The sequence below is a fragment of the Chelonoidis abingdonii genome, chromosome 3, assembly GCF_003597395.2.
Source record: "Chelonoidis abingdonii isolate Lonesome George chromosome 3, CheloAbing_2.0, whole genome shotgun sequence".
Lineage (NCBI taxonomy): Eukaryota > Metazoa > Chordata > Testudines > Testudinidae > Chelonoidis > Chelonoidis abingdonii.
Window position 1 is genome coordinate 211,160,045 of NC_133771.1, and position 18,946 is coordinate 211,178,990.

Here is an 18,946-nt window from a genome sequence, read left to right on the forward strand (position 1 = left end):
GGACTAGACCTTGGCTGCTGACTAGAGGGTTCCTGAGATGGAACCCAGAGCAGAGGATGGGCCTGGGTTGCCCTAGCAGCCACTGAGAAAGTGACACCCTCAGGGCAGTGCTACTGCCGGAGTGAGACTGTTTGTGCAGAAGGACTTCAGGATTCCCAGAAGGGGAAACCATGGAGTGACCTGGCCAGGGGGCTGACTCACGATGAGGAGGCTGAGATAGGAGGAGACAGTGATGGAGTGCGACTGCCAGAAGGGGCATTGGCGTGGCAGAACTAATCCCCAGAACCGCCAGGAAGCGGCGGCAGCCAGCAGTGAGTCGAGCACCCCATCACATCACTCTTTCCTGTGATCACATGGCTCAGCATGGAATCTTCACTAGATGTTCTGGGCCAGATTGTCTGTTGTACTAAGCCCACTTTATACTGCTCTAGCACTTTATGCTCTAGCAGCATAAAAGGGCTATAAAACAGGCATAAATTACATTGGTATCTATGTAAATAAGAATCTGTCTCAGTTTTTGCCATGTTGGCTATGTTTCCTCAGTTGGCTGAGATCTCACCCTGTCCCAGTGTCTCCTCCTCTGTCTTGCAAAACAAAGTCAGAAGACATCTGAGTTCAGGGGAGAATGTCATTCTTTGTCCTGAATATCATGGCTTTTAATAACTTCTTTTTCTTGTAACGACGGCTGTATTTCAATAGCAGCTATTCCCAACAGGAATCCTGGCAGCACTCAAGTCCCACGTTACAGAGGGACTGCTAGAGAACTGAAGACAGACCCCATTGTAGCAATAGGCATTGGGACTGGAAGTAGTCTTGAGACTTCTAGGGCCTCTTGTGAATGAGCCTTATCCTCCAACATGCTGACCTCCTCCTAGGAAGTAGAGAGCAGAAGCTGCATAAGCTGCATATCTCCCAGAAGATGCTTAGCACTTGATTCTGCACCGCTAAAGGGAATGAGCCTGATTCTCCATTCCCTTGCCCCTTATATAATCCTTTACAAAACAGGGGTAAAACACCAGAACTGGCATACGTGAACAGAGAATGATGATTTGGCAGCATGTTGCACCCACTTGGCATAGATGTAAATAATTACACAAGGGGTATGGCATTGGAGAATCAGGCCCAATAGGAGTTCTACCACTAAATTAACTGTGCAGGATCGAGCCCAATATTTAGAGTATGGGGCATCGGGTAAACTGGTTTTAAACACTTAGAATGTCCTTGGAAACATGGGCCAGGTTTCTCCAGTGTTGCCCGTTCTCTTTTGGAATAGAAACCTTGCAGGTCAGGCACAGGACTCGGGCTTTCATGTAGGAATTTCTACCAAACTACACACAACACCTGTCTGAGGGAGTTGTTGTCCGTCCCCCGCCCCTCCCCCCACTGACTTCATTGGGCTTTGGATCAGACCTGAAAATCCTAAACTCCTCATTTCAGCGTTTGGTTCAGAAGGCAGCACCTTTGATTCTCAAACGTGCTTCTGCATGCAGCTGATTTCATCATCCTCAGTATGGCCAAGCTGCTGAACCTTGTGTTGGTCCATTCTACAAGCTCCTCAGGACGAAAGCCAAAAATGAGGGGAGATTTCATTAGAATAGAGCAGAGAAGCAATCTTGCCCTGTCTACATAGGAAGCACTTTGAGATCATGGCCTATTTGACCCAATGAATTGTGAAGACTCCAAAATAGAATTTATATGTCATTGTATAAACTCTTCCCAATTTGCAGATGAATGGCTTGATGCAGCATAACAGCGCCATAACACGGGCACTTTCAAAGAGACCTAAGTGAGTTATATACCCAAATCTACGGCAGGCAGATCTCCGCTCCCTTCGTCTCCTTTCAAAATCCCAACCTTAATATATCTGTAGCAGGTGCATACAAAATGCAAGTAAGGTGGAGTTTTCAATTGTCTAAGTGATTTAAGAGCTCACATTCTTCTGGCTTTCAGTGAAACTTGTGCTTCTAAGTCACTTGGACAATTTGGAAATCTCACCCTGAGTGCACTAGTTTAAAAATAATCCCCGTGATGCTTTTACTTAAAAACTGAGTCATTCTGGATGTGCAATTACTGCTTTTCTACTTAAAATAAATGTGCTAAATGGAATTTTTTCCCTAAATCCCAGAGTCCCCTTGTCCACATGACAGGCTCATAAGTTCAGATTCTCCCGCTAGAGCAGGAGTTCCCAAACTTTTTGCCAGCAAGACCTCATTTTGAGACTTACTTTTTCCTCCAATTTTGCTAAATGGCAGCCTCCACACAACATGACCTTGCACATAGATCAAAATGGCAGCCTTCTGCTGCGGCATTTGTGGAGAACGTCCTTACACATTCAGGAGCAGACAGCAGCATCTTGCAGGCCGAATCTGGCCCATTGGCCCTGTGAGCCTTCTGCCGATGGGTATGCAGAGGTAGCTGTGCAAACACCATTTTGCCATTTGCACAATCCAGTGAGACTTGAATCCAGAAAATCCTTGTCTGTGGGCAGCAGCCTCATCAACAGAGCATCCTCTCTGCTGGGGCTGGTAGGAGCCTGTGCTAGCCTTTTCTGAGATAGGAACCTGCAGTGGTTTGTAAGCTCCCTAAGCCAGGACCTCTCTCTTCTTTTATGCCACCATGAAAACCCTGTTGGCACTTGATAAAGAATCATTGTAAGAAACTGTCTCTAGGATGCCCTAATGTCACCACACAGGGCCTTCCTAAGTCCTGGCCTCCTTTGCTTAACTCTGAATTCCTCTTTCTGATTTGTGATAAGAGGCACAATGAACTCATTTTTATGTGGAGTATTTTCTTCAGCCTCCTGCAGGGTGTCTAGTGATCAGACTCATGGTTTGCAAAAGCTGGGGTTAACCAAAGTGGTGGTGGTCTGAACTTGAGGCCTGTGGAAAAGCTTCTCTTTATAAACAGATTGTATTTAAATAAATTAAAACAAAAAATGTGCGTAGAGTGGGCAATCTGGTCCTTTGTGACTAGCACATTTCTCCTTCCTGAAAATTTCATTCCAGAAATATTTGTAAGAATTACAGATGTATGACATGACTGTTCAGAAAATCTCAGGGGCCTATAAACATTGATCACCAGAAATAGTGGGGTCTCTGGTATGTAGTATAATGTTGTTTAGCTGCATGAATATGTGTATGTGGTATTACCAACCCAAAGCATTCAAAAATCATGATTGGCTTAAAAATCATAAGATTTAAAAACAAACTAACTTTAGGTTATTGTTGTTTGTCTTCTGGCTTTTGAACCTATAAGGTCCACATTTTTCAGCTTTTCTATCCAACCACAAAGGCCAGATTTTTTATTATTATTATTAGTTTAAATAAAGATGAGTTTTTCAGGTAATATTATGATTCCAGGAGCTGTGGCTTTAAGAAAATCTAATGTCACAAGATTCATGATGTAATTCCAGCTGGCGACAGCGATATACGCAAGCCTAGATATCCATCTAAGTGCCAGATCGCAGCTGCTGTAAATTGGGAAAGCTCCACCCAAATCAAAGGAGGCATGCTGATTTACACCACCTATGGATCTGGCCCTAAGACCTGTATCAAGAAACCGCAATGAATTCTTGTGCAATTTCCTTCTTCTGGACAGTCATGCTGAAATGACTTAATATTTTTTCATTGTAGTTCTAAAATGTTTCAAGGGCAGGTGAAAGTTTGACTTGGATGGGCTTTGTTAGGGTTCCTAAACTGGCCCACATTTCAGTATAAAAAAGGGTTGGGATTTCCTTTTCAGCTGTCTAGGTAAAGCTTAAGTAACTGGGGATTTCTTTTCAAAAAAGACAAAAAAATCTGTCATGCTTATCTGTGTATAACCCATCTGCACTCAAAAGTTAAGAATCGTATTTTAAAATCAAACAAAAAAACCTTGACATAGTCTCATCAAGCAACCAGAGGTCAGGGGAAATTATTTGGAATATTCCCTATCAGCATTCCTTTGATACAAAATTTATGTCAATTTGAGATGACTCAGTTTGAGATGACTCAGATGAAAAAAATTAAAAGTCCCTCTTTTGTTATCACAGTTGACACTCACCCGGCAGCATAATATTATAACTTTGTAAACTGCACTGCAGTATGATTGAGAGACTGCTTTTAATTAAGCCTCACAAAGGGAAAAGAAGTACGTACATCTGGAGGAAATGTTTTTGTGCATGTCATAGAGTTGAAGGCCAGAAGGATTCACCAGATGATCTAGTCTGACCTTCTGTGTATCACAGGTGGCGGGTAGGGGAGGCTGAGCCTCCACAAACAGGAATGACCCCACCCAGTGTGACCTTGCATCCCATAATGCTTTATAGAAATATGCTTATGAATGTAAATATGATGTAACTGGAATATGTTTTATGCTAGATATGCCATGTAACATATCTCTGCAAAGATTTTGTTCTTCTGCATGTATTCATCCTATTCATATGCATGTATCATTTTTATATCTGAAGTTACGAGTGTTGGATATACGCTTGTATTTAAAGTGTTTGCTGTAGAATGCACCTAGGTCAGATTTCATCAACACAGTGTGAAGGAGTATTCAAGTAAATGGAAGTACTTTGCCAACAATGAACCTTGATAGATGCCAGTCCACATCTGAGCTTTCCTGGGGAGGGCCTGTAGAAAACTGAGTCATGCATGGACATATGACTTGCCCATATGACTCCAAAACTGCATTTTGTAAGTGGATTCTACACAGGGGGAGAGAGGAGTTTCCACCCACAAGAGAGAAACTATATATGCCCCTGGGAAAACCCCTCCATTTTGTCTTCAGCTGGCACAAAAGATAGCTGCTCCACCCCAAGGAGATGCCTGAAAGAAACTGGAACAAAGGACAGTAACTATAGGAGTGTGAGTGATTGCTGGACCCAGACTAGGAGGAGGCTAGTCTGTCAGTAAAACTTATTGGAACATTTCTGAGGGTGAGATTGACCTGCATTTAGTTTCCTACTATATTAGGCATAGAATTTTATTTTAGTTTGCTTGGTAATTCACTTTCTTCTGTCTGTTGGGGGCGGGGGGTCAAACAGCTGTGCATCTCTATCAATGTTATAGAGGGCAAACAATTTATGAGTTTACCCTGTATAAGCTTTATATAGGGTAAAACAAATTTATTTGGAGTTTGGACCCCATTGGGAGTTGGGTATCTAAGTGCTGGAGATAGGAGCACTTCTTAAGCTGTTTTCAGTTAAGTCTGCAACTTGTGGGGGACACGGTTCAGACTTGGATCTGTGTCTGAAGCAGGCAAGTGTGTCTGGCTCAAACAAGACAAGGCACTGAAGTCCCAAGCTGGCAGGGAAAACAGGTAGTCTAGGCAGATCAGGTGGCAATCCCAAAGGGGTTTCTGTAATCCAACCTGTCACACCCACACTCCACCCCCAGGGCTCTGCTTCTGCGGTGCCACTGGGCTCCTGGGGTTAGGGCCACGCCGCCCACCTTTCTGAGGCTGTGGGGGGGGGACTGCGGGCTCTAGCCAGCCTGGGGCAGTGCTGATGGCCATGGTGGTGGGGCTCTGGGTTCCAGGGTGAGCAGAAGGGGCAGGGCCTCGGGTAGAAGGGGCAGGGCTGGGGCTAGCCTCCCCCAGCCAGCGGTTCACATGCTGCCCATGACCACAGGCCTCCAGTACCACCCAGCACCCACACACTAAATCCAATAACCAAAATTAAACCAAAGTATTACAGCCCACAGGAGTCTAGGCTATCTTGCCACAGGCAGAGAATAGGAGGAAGGGAGGTGCACCAGTGCCTGAGACCCCAAAATGACAGAGAAATGATTAAGTGAGAGACACCCAGATAATCCTGGTAAGTTCCCTGCACCCTTGCAGCGTGTGAACCAGGGTGGGTCAAATTTGGTGAATAGTTTTGGTGGGAAGAAAAGGATTTTTTTTAATGTCAAAACCATTTCAAAATTAAATATTTCAACTTTTTTGCTTGTAAATAACATTTTGTTGTGAAGTTTAGCTATATTTTTAAGGGGTGGAAAACCACCCTCCCCCCAAATGCAACAACCTCCAACGAAATCTTGATCTTAGTCAAAACACCAGCTGAAACCAGAAGCTGCGCCACCATTTCTGGCGCCCTAGGCAGAATTCAGGGGGCGACATTTTGTGCGCTTCCCATGGGGCACAGGGAGGCTTCCGGTTCCACTCCCATCACGCCAAAGAAGGACCCTCCGCCGAAATGCCGCAGGCGACAGCGGCAGTCATTGAGCTGCTCAGTAGCCTGCCACTGTTTTCTGCGGCACATCGGCAGAAGGTCCTTCTTTGGTGGTGCGATGGGAACGGAACTGGAAGCTCCCATGCGCCCCGTGGGAAGCGCACAAAATGCTGCCCCCCTAATCCTGGCGCCCTAGGCAACTGCCTAAAGTCACCTAATGGAAGCGCCGGCCGTGGCTGAAACCAAAACAAAAACCTGAATTTGTTTAGTTTCTTTTTATTTTCTGTGGTTTTGATCCAAAATTAATGTTTATTTTTGTTTTCTCTCTTTTTTTTTATAGACTTAAGGTCAGAAGGGACCATTATGATCATCTAGTCTGACCTCCTGCACAATGCAGGCCACAGAATCTCACCCACCCACTCCTGTAACAAACCCCTAACCTATGTCTGAATTACTGAAGTCCTCAAATCGTGGGTTTTAAGACCTCAAGGTGGCAGAGGAATCCTCCAGCAAGTGGACCGGTGCCCCATGCTACAGGGAAGGTGAAAAAACCTCCAGGGCCAACCTTTGCCCAATCTCCCTGGAAAGAGAAAATCCTTCCCGGCCAGATATGGCATCAGTTAACCCCTGAGCATGTACAAGACTCACCAGTCGGCACCCAGAAAATAATTTCCTCTGTAGTAACTCAGATCCCACCCCATCACAGACCATTGGCATGATTTACTGCTAATAATCAAAAGAAAATGAAAAAAAAACGGATCAATTAATTGCCAAAATTAGGCTATCCCATCATACCATCCCCTCCATAAACTTATCAAGCTTAGTCTTGAAGCCAGATATATCTTTTGCCCCCACTACTCCCCTTGGAAGGCTGTTTTCATGACACAGCCACTCAAACTCAGTTTCTCTTTGAAACAAACCACAAGTTTGGGAGTCTTTTTTGGTTGAGTCCCCACAGCAAAAAATCAATTATTCACTCAGCTCCAGTTATACCCAGGGAGTGATTGGCAGCTGGCTTGTAAGTCTTTCTTGCCTGGGCTTTTTCCTCCACTCCGACACCATGGGTAATCATTTGCACCTATGCAAAGTAAATGTAAAGTATGGTAGCTCTGTACATAAGATAGAGAGCAACAGAGAATCATGCCTTATGGGATTTGTATACATTAAGAAAAAAGTCAGGGTTGTTTGGTTAGCTAACCATGACCTAACCACCACCTTTTCCCCGGATTGACCTCGACTAGTTAAACTGGGGTAAATGGTGTTAACCTGCATCTACACTAGGGAAAACGTACTTGTTACAATGGGGTTACATAGCTATCCTTGACCTGGTCTCAACTTCTTTCCTAACCCAGGCAAATCCTGAATGAAATCGTGCAAACATTTTTCCTGTATGCATTAGGGCTGGAATTTTCAAAAGTGCCTAAGAAACTAACGTGCCCAAGTCCCAGTGAAAGTCCCTAACAGAGCTGGTAGGGAAATGGATTGTTTCCCCTGAAGAAAATTTAGATGAAATGAAAAACTGAAAACCAAACCTTACTTTGGGGCCAATTTTTTTTTTTTCAGGGAAAAATAATTTTCAAGGAAAGCAGTCACTTCCCATGGCAGAGTTATCAGTTAAATGAAAATTAACTTTCCAGAGGAAAAGTTTCACTGGAAATTTTTGGACCATCCCTAGTCTATAGGAGTTGGGTGTCTAACTCCTGTATATGCTCTGGCTAATCCTGCCCTTGATATCCGTTACTGGTTACCACCCCATCTAGCCTCCAGTGGAAACCAATAGTGAGGGTCAACGGATTCTAATAGTCGCAGGGAATTTCTGGTAGAAAAGTGTTCCTTCCTAGCTCTCTGGGAATCTATTTACATCCTGAAGCATGAGGCTTGGCACAGTGTAGTTCTTGGTGAATTGATGACTTTGCAAAGGTCCCAGGAGTGCCCTAGATAGTTAGTGAAATCACTGGTTAGCTTATAGGTCTGTACTGCACACTACCTGCGTATTCACGTTCTTGAAAAAACATTATGGATCTGCCTCCCTACTGCATTACTCCGGTTGTATGAGAGTCTATAGACATTGAAAGCAGTGGGGTGACCCAGACTCATAATGCAGTGGTGAATCAGGGCCTATCGTTCTGTACATTTCATTACTGTTGGCTGAATTGCAACTCCTGGAACACAACACTGCCCAGTGCGTCGCACCCGATGCCGTAGAGAAGCAAGAGTGTTATTAGTCTTTCTTCACTGTCTGCTGCTGCGAAAATGCTGGGAGATGATGATTGTGCTCATGTTTTGCAGAATGGCAGTGTAAGGGTGTGGACTCACCCCTGCAGCGCCTCCTGCTGGTCATCCTCAGGAATTAGCTCTTTCCAGCCAGGAGCACCCTCTGCAGGCCGATGATCTGCCTTACCTCACTCTGGCCCCGGTGTCCCTCCCAGTGCCCCTTTAACTGGGTGCAGCCCCCTGGCAGTACTCCCAGAGTTCTGGGTCTCCCTCTCCCAGGGGAACCCCTACCCACTATCCCCACTTCACCTCAGCTACTGCCATTCTCTGTCTAGCCCCCGCTCACTAGGGAGGACTGCAGTGTACGCCACTCATCGTAGGCAAAGGGGGTTTTGGACCTACTGCCTCTGCCTACCCATGGGCTGCCCCCTGCAACCCAGTACCTAATAGGCCTTACCAGGTCTGCAACCTGGGTCTTTCCTAGGCTGGAGCTCCCCAGCTCCTCTGACCCTTCTCCAGCCCAGGTTCCTTACTTTGCACCTTGCAGCTAGGCCCTTCTCCCTCTACAGGCAGAGTGGGACTGACTGGGCTCCTGGCTCAGTGCCTCTTAGAGGGGCCAGCTGAGCCTGGTTGAGGCTTGGCCACAGCTGAGCCTACATTCCCTAATCAGCCCAGGCTTCTTGCCCCAGCCACAGCCCTCTCCTGGGCTGTTTTCCGCCCCGAAGGGCAGGAGCGGGTAACCATCCCTCTACAGGCAGCCAGAGACAGTCAATGGACCTCAAGAAGCTGACTTAGCTGACTAATATGCTCCTTTCCCCGTTAGGAAGACCGTGGCGGGTGAAAAGGCAATGAGGTGGCTTCTGCAAAACAGGAAGTGGAGAAGATATTTTGCAGCTCTAATTACTGTTCTGTTCTAAATTAAAACGCAACTTTGGATTGCGAGTTCCAAAGCAAAAACAACACTGCAGGCACTGTAAGGCCACAGGGAAACCCCGGACACTAGGTGGTGCAATCTGAGGTTCTGATCCAGCAAAGCATTTAAGCACGGGCATAACTTTAAACATGTGAATAGTCTCACTGTAGTCAATTGATCTACGTGCATGCTTAAATTTAAACACATACTTAAATGCTTTTCTGGATTGTGGTCTGAGACGTCTCATTTCCTAGAGAGACTGCCAAGTACACTCCACCACTGTGACGTGGGAGGGAGGAGAGATAATTTGTAGATTTTTCAACTCTTTTGCAGCTTTGCAATTCGCATTGCTGAGCTGGAGCCCTTCTGGAGTAGGCTGATCTATTCTCTGAATAGGTCAATGTACCACGGAGCAGGAAGCTGCAGCCTTCCGGAGCCCAGAAGGCCAGGCATATTTTGCTGGATCTGCCCTTATTTATACATAACTACCTAATGTTATTGCAGGAGTCAGCAGGTGGCACTGCTACACATAACCTTGCAAAAAACACTTTTAGGGTATGAGCAGTGTTCAGTTTTGAAGAAATGCCATATTGTTGTTAGCGTTATGATGGATATTCTTTTGGGTGAGCAGTAGCAAACAACAAGAGAATTTGCTCTTTGCCTTAATCTCACTAGAGTCAGTTTTGGGGGTGGAGTGGCTTCCTGGGAACAAGGTGTTGGTGTATGAGGAGAGATTAATCAGACTGGGACTTTTCAGCTTGGAAAAGAGGCGACTAAGGGGGGATATGATAGAGGTCTATAAAATCATGAGTGGTATAGCAAAAGTAAATAAGGAAGTGTTATGTACTCCTCATAATACAAGAAAAAGGAGCCACCAAATTAGTACTCATGTGGACACAAGAACAAATGGATATAAACTGGACTCTGGGAAGTTTAGACTTGAAATTAGATGAAGGTTTCTAACCATTAGAGGAGTGAAGTTCTGGAACAGCCTTCCAAGGGGAGTAGTGGGGGCAAAAGACATATCTGGCTTTAAGACTAAGCTTGATAAGTTTATGGAAGGGATGTGGTATGATGGGATGTAGCGCTAATTCTGGCAATTAATTGATCTTTGATTATTAGCAGGTAATGTGCCCAATGTCTGATGATGAGATAGATAGGGTGAGGTCTGAGTTACTACAGAGAATTCTTTCCTGGGTGCTGGCTGGTTGAGTCTTGCCCACTGCTCAGGGTTAACTGATCGCCATATTTGGGGTTGGGAAGGAATTTTTCCTCCCAGGGGAAGATTGGCAGAGGCCCTGGAAAGGTTTTTCGCCTTCCTCTGAAGCGAATGGGGCACATTGGGTCACTTGCTGGAAGGATTCTCTGCACTTGGAGGTCTTCTTTAAAACCACGAATTGAGGAACTTCAAATAACTCAGAGACATAGGTTAGGGGTTGTGTACAGGACGTGGGTGAGATTCTGTGGCCTGCATTTGTCAGGAGGTCAGACTAGATATCATGAATGGTCCCTTAGGACGTTAAGGTCCAGTGAGTCTGTGAGTCAAAGGTAGGTAACAGGTTTAAACAGAATCACAAGAAAGGAGGGGAGTTGCACCGCATTTGTGCAACGCGCTGGAAACTCGCTTGCGAGAGGGGCGGTGTGAAGGCCAATACTATAATGGAGGTTCAAGAAGTCACTAGGCATTAGAATCTATATTGGGAAGATAGGTCCAGCGAGGCTATTAGCCAGGGATGGGCAAGGATGCGTGTCCTAACCTCTGTTTGTGTGGCCAGAAGCTGGGATTTGGTGAGGGCATGCGGAGTGCACTGTGATGGAAACCTTCCTGTTCATTTATTTCCCTTTGGGGCTCCTGCCATTGGCCACTGTCAGAGGACAGGATGTTGGGATTGATGGACCTTTGGTCTGACCCAGTATGGCTGTTCTTATGTTCAGGCTGTGATTTCTGGAAGAGGGGATTGCCTGCATGCTGTTTGGGACCACCTCTGTTCAAGGACTGGAGTGTATCATATAAATAAACAAATTACATTAAGAAAACATTGATTCCATGTCATGGATTTCTCCTCCAAAAGGGAAGCTGATCAGGGACTGGTAAAAGACAGGAAACAAAAGGTAGGAATAAATGTTCAATTTGGAAAGAGGTAAATATAGGTGTCTCCCAGGCATCTGTACTAGGACAAGTACTGTTCAACATATTATAAATGAACTGGAAAAATAGTAAACAGTGAGGTGGCAAAATTTGTAGACAATGCAAAATTACTCAAGCTAGTTAAGTCTAAAGCAGGCTATGAAGAGTTAAAAAAGGATCTCACTAGACTGGGTGACTGGGCAACACAATAGCAGATGAAAATCAGTGTTTATAAATGCAACATAATGTACATTGGAAAACATAATCCCACTTATACATACAAAATGATGAGGTCTAATTTAGCTGTTACCACTCAAGAAAGAGATCTTGGAGTCATTGTGGATAGTTCTCTGAAAACATCTGTTCAATGTTCAGCAGCAGTCAAAAAAGCAAAGAGAATGTTAGGAACCATTAGGAATGGGATAGATAATAAGACAGTCTGGCTGTCCTTATGAAAGGCCCCAGAATTCTGCTACTGCTCCTCAGACAGGTAACAATAAGAAAACGAGGCAGCTGTCTCTTCACTGTTATGTTTAGCTAGAAATTAGCCAAAACGTTGGAACTATAATGATATTGGTTACAAAATGGCAATGCACCCAGCGGGTTTGGAATTACCCCTCATCCCCAAAAGGCAATTGAGTTGGAGGAGGTGATGGAAGAGGAAGACCCCCAAACCTCTCCAGCAGAGGTAAGGCTGTATAGTAAACACCTAGATAACTTGTTTGAACAGCCCAATAGCAGGGCCGACACTTCCATTTAGGCGACCTAGGCAGTCACCTAGGGAGCCAGGATTTGGTCGGGCGGCATTTTGCGGCCCTCGGAGGCAATTCGGTGGCGGGGGGGTACTTCCGCGCTCCGGGTGTTCGCCGGCAATTCTGCAGGGGGTCCTTCACTCGCTCTGGGACCCGCCGCTTAAGTGCCCCAAAGACCAGGGGCGCGGAAGGCCCCCCCTGCCACAGAATTGCCGCTGACCGGGAGTGCGGAAGGACCCCTGCCTAGGGCGCCAAAAACTGGTGCCGCTCCTGCCCATAGGTAAACTTGGGAGGCACTGGTCCATCTCTGCTCTGGGGGTCAAATAGCCCCTGGCAGTTCCTGGTAGGAGAACTCTTCTGCATGGCCATAGGGTAGTTGGTAAGTGTGGTAAAAGAGGCAAGGGTAGGGATTGGGGGAGCATGCGAGGCAAGAAAGTTGCTTGCATGAGCTCTCCCCCTCTGATTCAGCTTGGCCAACTGTGCAACTCACCAGAGGGCAGAATTTGAGAGTTTATTATTATTTTCCCCTGTTTCTAGTTGCACAGCAGGAGCCAATCTCTACAACCTCCTGTAACCTGTGTGGCTTGGACTGGACTGGAAAGGGATCAGACGTAGCGTGTGAGTGAAAGAGATTAACATCATTGGAATGAACCAAGTAAAGAGAGATATTGATTTTTTTTTCCCCTGCAGGGAATTCCAGAAGCCAACTGCTGTTATTCTGTTTTGTAGTAAAATACTGCTTTCTAAATTGAAGAAAAGGATCAAACACACTTTCCTCTGAATGACTGCGATTTAGACGCTTGTTTTTAACTCCCCCTTTGTGCTGGCTGCACTCCGACAGTACAGTTGAGCCTAGATACAAAAAAAATCACTGGAAGGATTAAAGTTGGTAAAAGGTTATACTTTCCCCAGCAAGTCAAATTGCACAACAATGGGAATACGATGGAGCCTTCTCTTCACTGAATACATGATCTAAGGTGCTCTGTTGGTCAAACCAATTACATGTATTATCGGTTTTATTTATGTTTTCTAAGGTGTTTAAGAATTAGAAGGAATTAAGAAGTGCAGAAAATAGGTATAAATCTGCCTTGTTAAAAGCCTAGAGCCAAATCTTGGCTCAGATACTCAGATCTGCAGATGAGGACAGAATCTCCCCTGTATTTATTGGGGCACATTTTTGTGCTTCAAGACTTGGAAATTTTGGTCCTCGAGCTGGAGTTACATTTCTGTAGTTCTGAGATGGATTAGCAGTGATCCCCATGAGAACACGTCCGATTTCTACACTGGGATCAGGCCAGAATACTCTTTGATGTCACTTTCCCCCCGTCTCTTTCATTTTTATCTTTTACTAAATAGTCACTACCAAATCCTTTGCACATGAAGCCCCTCCACCCCATGACCAACACAGGAAATCCACAGATGCAGGCAGCGCTGTTTTGTGTAGAGCATCTCACCTGTGGGGCAGCAGATGCTCTGCTCTGGTGAGGCTCCGCTGGGCAAGCATGTCTTCTAAAAGCGTTCATTTACTTCTGCCTCCACAGCTGGGGGTTTGGCCTCTGCTGCGCACTACTGCAGAATAAAATGGGAAATTTAGGGCCTGACCCAAAGTCCAGTGATGTTCACGAGAGCCTTTGCATGGCCTCCAATGGGCTTTGGATCAGGCCTTTATGGAGCATCTTTACAAAAGAAAGAACTAGACAGTCATTTGTACTGCCATGTGAGTGCAAAGTATGGGAGTGGCTGTGGGGGGTAGGGTGACCTCCCGTCCCTAACTGGCGGGACAGTCCCAAAATGTAGATTTCAAATCCCCCTCCTGGGCTGAATGACACCAGGACACCATTCGTCCCAGATTCCCTCAACAAAGTTTAAATTTACCACTTAGCAAGGGTCAAACCATAGCAACTACAATGCATTGCGAAGCCCGCCCTTACCACATCATCCACAATGCTTACACAACCCCAGAATGATTGACACATGGTATAGCCAATGTAAGACATCAATTATCATCCCAGTAGCATGTGACTTGTTACACGTCTCAAGTGTTCCCAAACAGCTGAAAATAATCTGCTTTGGCGACGCAATCCAGTGACGAACAAGACACATTGGTAAATTGATATTTATTTTTAATTACTGTTATTAAATATAGAATATAAAATTGGTACAATAACTTCCCCCCCACACACATTTTTTTTAAATGCCATGCCTCCTGTTTTTGCATTTTGAAAGGTGGTCACCCGGGGGTGGCAGGGTGGGGGAGAGGAGTTGTGTATAGTCCTGAAAAATATCCTCTTTGGAGCCCAAATCATTCAGCAATTGCACCTGCATGCTGGGCTCTGTTTACCATCCCAGGGGACATGTACACGCAGCTGGCACAGCATGCAAGTGGACAGCTTATGAAATTCTCTGAGGAATCTAGAGGCTGAGTCTGGCTCAGGGCTGTTTATCAGGGTTGAGTCACCAGAAGCTAACACGAAAAAGCTCAGACGAAATCCCCACAGGCTGTCTCCTCAGCTGACCCATCTTACCTCCACTCTCCTGCCTCTGCTTTATTTTGCAGTTAACCACTGTAGAATGCAAGGAGCCTGTGATGATCATTCATCATTATTAATATCTCACGCTTCAAGCAAGAGGGAGTGTTTTCCAAGTCCCTAGCTGCAATGGGAAATTTCAGTAAATTCCCACAGAATCATTGAGGCTTCTTTCTTCTCTTCCAAAGAGCACAGAACCTTCCCCAGCCTAACTCTTTATTAAGGAGACTGACACACCGACACACGCCTTGCCTCTTTGTTACACGTTTAATAGATCGAGGTCGAGATCTGCTGTTGTCGTATGGCTCTAGCGTACAAAAATGAAACAGCCCCTATTAGAAAGTGAAAGCAACTGGTTTTCCGTTGGATGAGTTAGCAGAATAAAGACACTACTCTATTGTAATGTGTTTAACCACCACTGCACTTACTTAACCTCAGCTCAGCATCCTTGGAATGCGCAATCAAATGCCACCTACTGGCAGAGACGCGAGTTAAAGAGAAGGCAGGGTGAGGTGATATCTTTCATTGGACCAACTTCTGTTGGTGAGCGAGACGAGCTTTCAAGCTACACAGAGCTTCTTCTTCAGAAACGTTGCGTTGCCACTGATAAAACATTCAAGGCTTCCTACCAATGCCTGCAATGCTGTCAAAATCCAGGCGTGAGATCCTGGCCCCACTGAAATCAAAAGCAGAACTCCCATTGATTTTAAAGGAGCCAGAATTTTTTCTCTGGCTTTTCCACTGGGGACCCCTCAAGAGCAAACCTAGAGAGCACAACATATTGTGATGGCTGGCATGCACTTAACTGTCATGTCATCCACTGCATGCTGGCACTGCTCATGTGAAGAGGCAGTGCCTTGGAATTGAATTCCCTGCCTGTTCACAAGGCTGGAGCAGACAGGCATGGGTGAGAGGGAACCTGGAGCATTCAGAGGATGCTAAGAGAAGGTTGGGTTTAGAACCTGGGAGGGATGGGGGAAGAGTTGAGCCAGGGAGATTCTGAGCAGTGGGGAGTGTCTCTTGTGTTGGGGAAGGGGGCGTCCTAGCCTGAGGGGTTGTGGATATTACCTCCCCATGGGAGAGGTGCTGAGCCTGGTGGGGTCAGGTGGGATGGGGCAGCAGGGCTTGAGCCTGAGCTAGGACTATGGAATTTCTGAACAAGAGGAGGCTGAGTGCTCAGGGGCACTGGGTGGGGAGTTCTGAGCAAGGAGGGAAGAGCACGGAGAAGGCAGCGTGAGGGGGTGAAATGGGGGAAGATGATGAGTATGGGTGTAGGGACGTGGGTGGGCAGGAGGGCAACAAGCAGGAAAAGGTTGGAGTGGAGGGACAGTGAGACGAGAAGGCACTGAAGGAACTACAGAGGGGAACCCAATGTTCTTCCACCATGTCCTTCACTGTGAGGTATCTCCATTTATCATCCTCCACCATAACCCTCCCTCCAGTGTCCTGGTGTTCCAGTGTGAAAATCTGGTCAAGCTCTAGGAATGGTGGGAATCAGATGGGGGAGAAGGCTATGGACCCGCACCCCCACTTACATTGGTCACCAGCCACTGCTACATATGGCACTGCTCCAGAACTAAAAGGAATTTCTTGGAGTGTTTCTGTTACTTACATGTGCAGTAAAATCCCCCTCAACCACGGGGTACCAGAGTGACCTTTTATCCCTGCTGAGGGGAATTGCTGGCTAACAGAAGACAGTATTTCTGTAACAGAGGCAGCCGCAATCCCGTGTGGTAAGAGTCTGCAGACTCGGGTCTATTCCCATTTCAAGGACTGACTGCATAACCTTGGACAAGACGCTTCATTTCTCTGTGCCTCAGTTACCCTGTCTGGAATAATGGGGATAGCAGAACTCACCCACTTTTGCAGAGCACTTTGAGATGTGCAGGTCTGAAGTGCTACACAGAAGTATGACTAGTATGATCACTGTAGTACAGTGCTAATAATATCTGAACTGCTGCATAGCCAGTCAGTTATGAGAAAGGCTGTGGAGTTGGTAAGTACTCTGGGAACTGAGCTCGCTGCGTGCCCACCGCTACCAGTAAGGACAGCGGCAAGACACATGGCGTATGCCCTGTATTAGTGGGCTGGGAAGCAGCAAAATGACAGCTGGGAAGATATTTGATTAAATGAAACCAGACTGTTTTTGCATGTGTCCCAGCTGTGGAGGGACTGAAATCTCCTATCAGGGGAGCAAATAAAAAGAGGCAGCCTGAGACTGAGACACTCAGCTGGCCTTAGTCCCAAACTATGTAATAGGTGAATAGATTTTTAAGGCTAGAAGGCACCATTAGATCACATAGTCTGAGTTTAGTTCCTCAGACCCCAACTGCCCATTAACTGAAGTTATCATTCGTATTAAACAGTCCTCATTGCTGGCTCTGTTCAGTGAGTTTAAATCAGTTTCTCAAGCTTTTGGATAGCAGAAGTGCATACACCATCCTGAAATATGGTATGGAGCAAGGACAAGCTTGTGCTTAAGGCACTGGACGGGACTCTGGTGATCTGAGCTAAATCCCTGTCTTTGACACAGGCTCCATGTGTGTCTTTGTGCAAGTCACTTAATCTCTCTGTGCCTCGGTTCCCTCTCTGTAAAATTAGGGTAATAGCTCTTCCTTTCTCCTATCCTTTGTCTGTCTTGTCTGTTTAACCTGTAAGCTCTTTGGGGCTGTCTCTTGCTCTGTGCACGTACGGTGCCTAGCACAATAATGAGGATATCTAGCTCTCTTGTAGCACTTTTCATCCACAGATCTCAAAGCACCTTCCAACAGAGGTAGATATCACTGTGCCTATTTTAATAGGGGGAAACTGAGGCATGGGGAGGCAAAGTGATTTGCCCAAGGTCACCCAGGAAAGCAGTGGCAGAGCTGGGAATAGCATGCAGATCTCCTGAATGCCCTGATCTTGGTTGGGACCTCTAGACACTATCATATAATAATAAAGGTAGAACTTTATAATTTATCTGAGGAACCTATGTACTATGCATGATACATAGAGACGCACAGATGGAGATATACTCTGACAGATACAGCTGGCTCCTGAGCTCTGAGAGTCTTTCTCCGTAATGAAACTTCCTGCTGCTCCAGACTGCACTGTGCTGGCCTGGCAGGGGACCAGCTCTCTTGCGTGCTGCTGGCTGGTGCTCTTGTGCTTTGGGAAGAGAAGGGAACCTTTCCTTTCCCAGCCTGTGCCTCTGGCGCATATTTGAGCCACTCCGGACTGCCTTGCCGACAAGGAGGGGTATTCCTGAGCACCCCCGCCCCGGAACTCCTGCTTGGTGGGGCTGCACAGGCTGACGCATGTGGCTCCAGCCAGGCAGCGAGGATGTGACCTTTTCCTTTTGACAGGCACAAGGCGATCCCTGGTCATGCTGTTTAATCAGCACTCCCAGTTCAGAATCATATTTCAGCTCTGGGAAAGCAGAAGTGCCCCCCCCACACACACTCTGGCAGAGGGAACAGGGTGAACGGGAACCAGAACCACAGGGCTCCCAATTCCTGCTGCAGTGCATGGAGCAGGCTCAGGCAGCTGGAACAGCAGCTTACCAGCTTCCAGGCCTTCACTTTTTGAATCATTGGTATAAGGCTTAATAATTGCAGGTCACCGACTTGCATGGACACTGCATACAAAGTCTTTAGGGCTCGGAGAAATCTCACTGGCGAGCCCTTTATGAGGAAGAAATGTCCAAATCTGGGGGCTGGGAGAACATTAATTATTTGTATTTAAGTTAGGACAGGACACTGAGGGGCGTGGGGGAATTTTAGACAACACAAAATCACCCCCGGAGAAACTGACAATCAGAGACTGTCAGGCTTGTAAGGGACCTCAGGAGGTGTCTACTCCAACCCCCTGCTTAAAGCAGTACCAACATCCACTAAATCATCCCAGCCAGGGCTCTGTCAAGTGGGGCCTTAAACCCCTCTAAGGATGGAGATTCCACCACCTCCCTAGGGAACCCCTTCCAGTGCTTCAGCACCCTCCAAATCAGCTGTTCCCCATCCCTCCCTGTGTTCCTGTTAGCGACACTTGCAGCTGCTGTTGTTCATCAGCCTCAGGGATGTGGTTCGCTTTTCCACCGGGGCTGAGAGGAGCTCTGAACACGCCGGCGGAATCCGTTTGCAAAAGCCAGGGAGAAGACTTCAGCTCCCCGCAGAAAGAACCCAGGTCCTTCCCTCACTTTCCAGCAGGGACTGTGGACCAGGCGATCCGCTCTGCAGAGGCTGAGGCTTAACTCACGGACCTGCCTGCGAGTCTGATAAC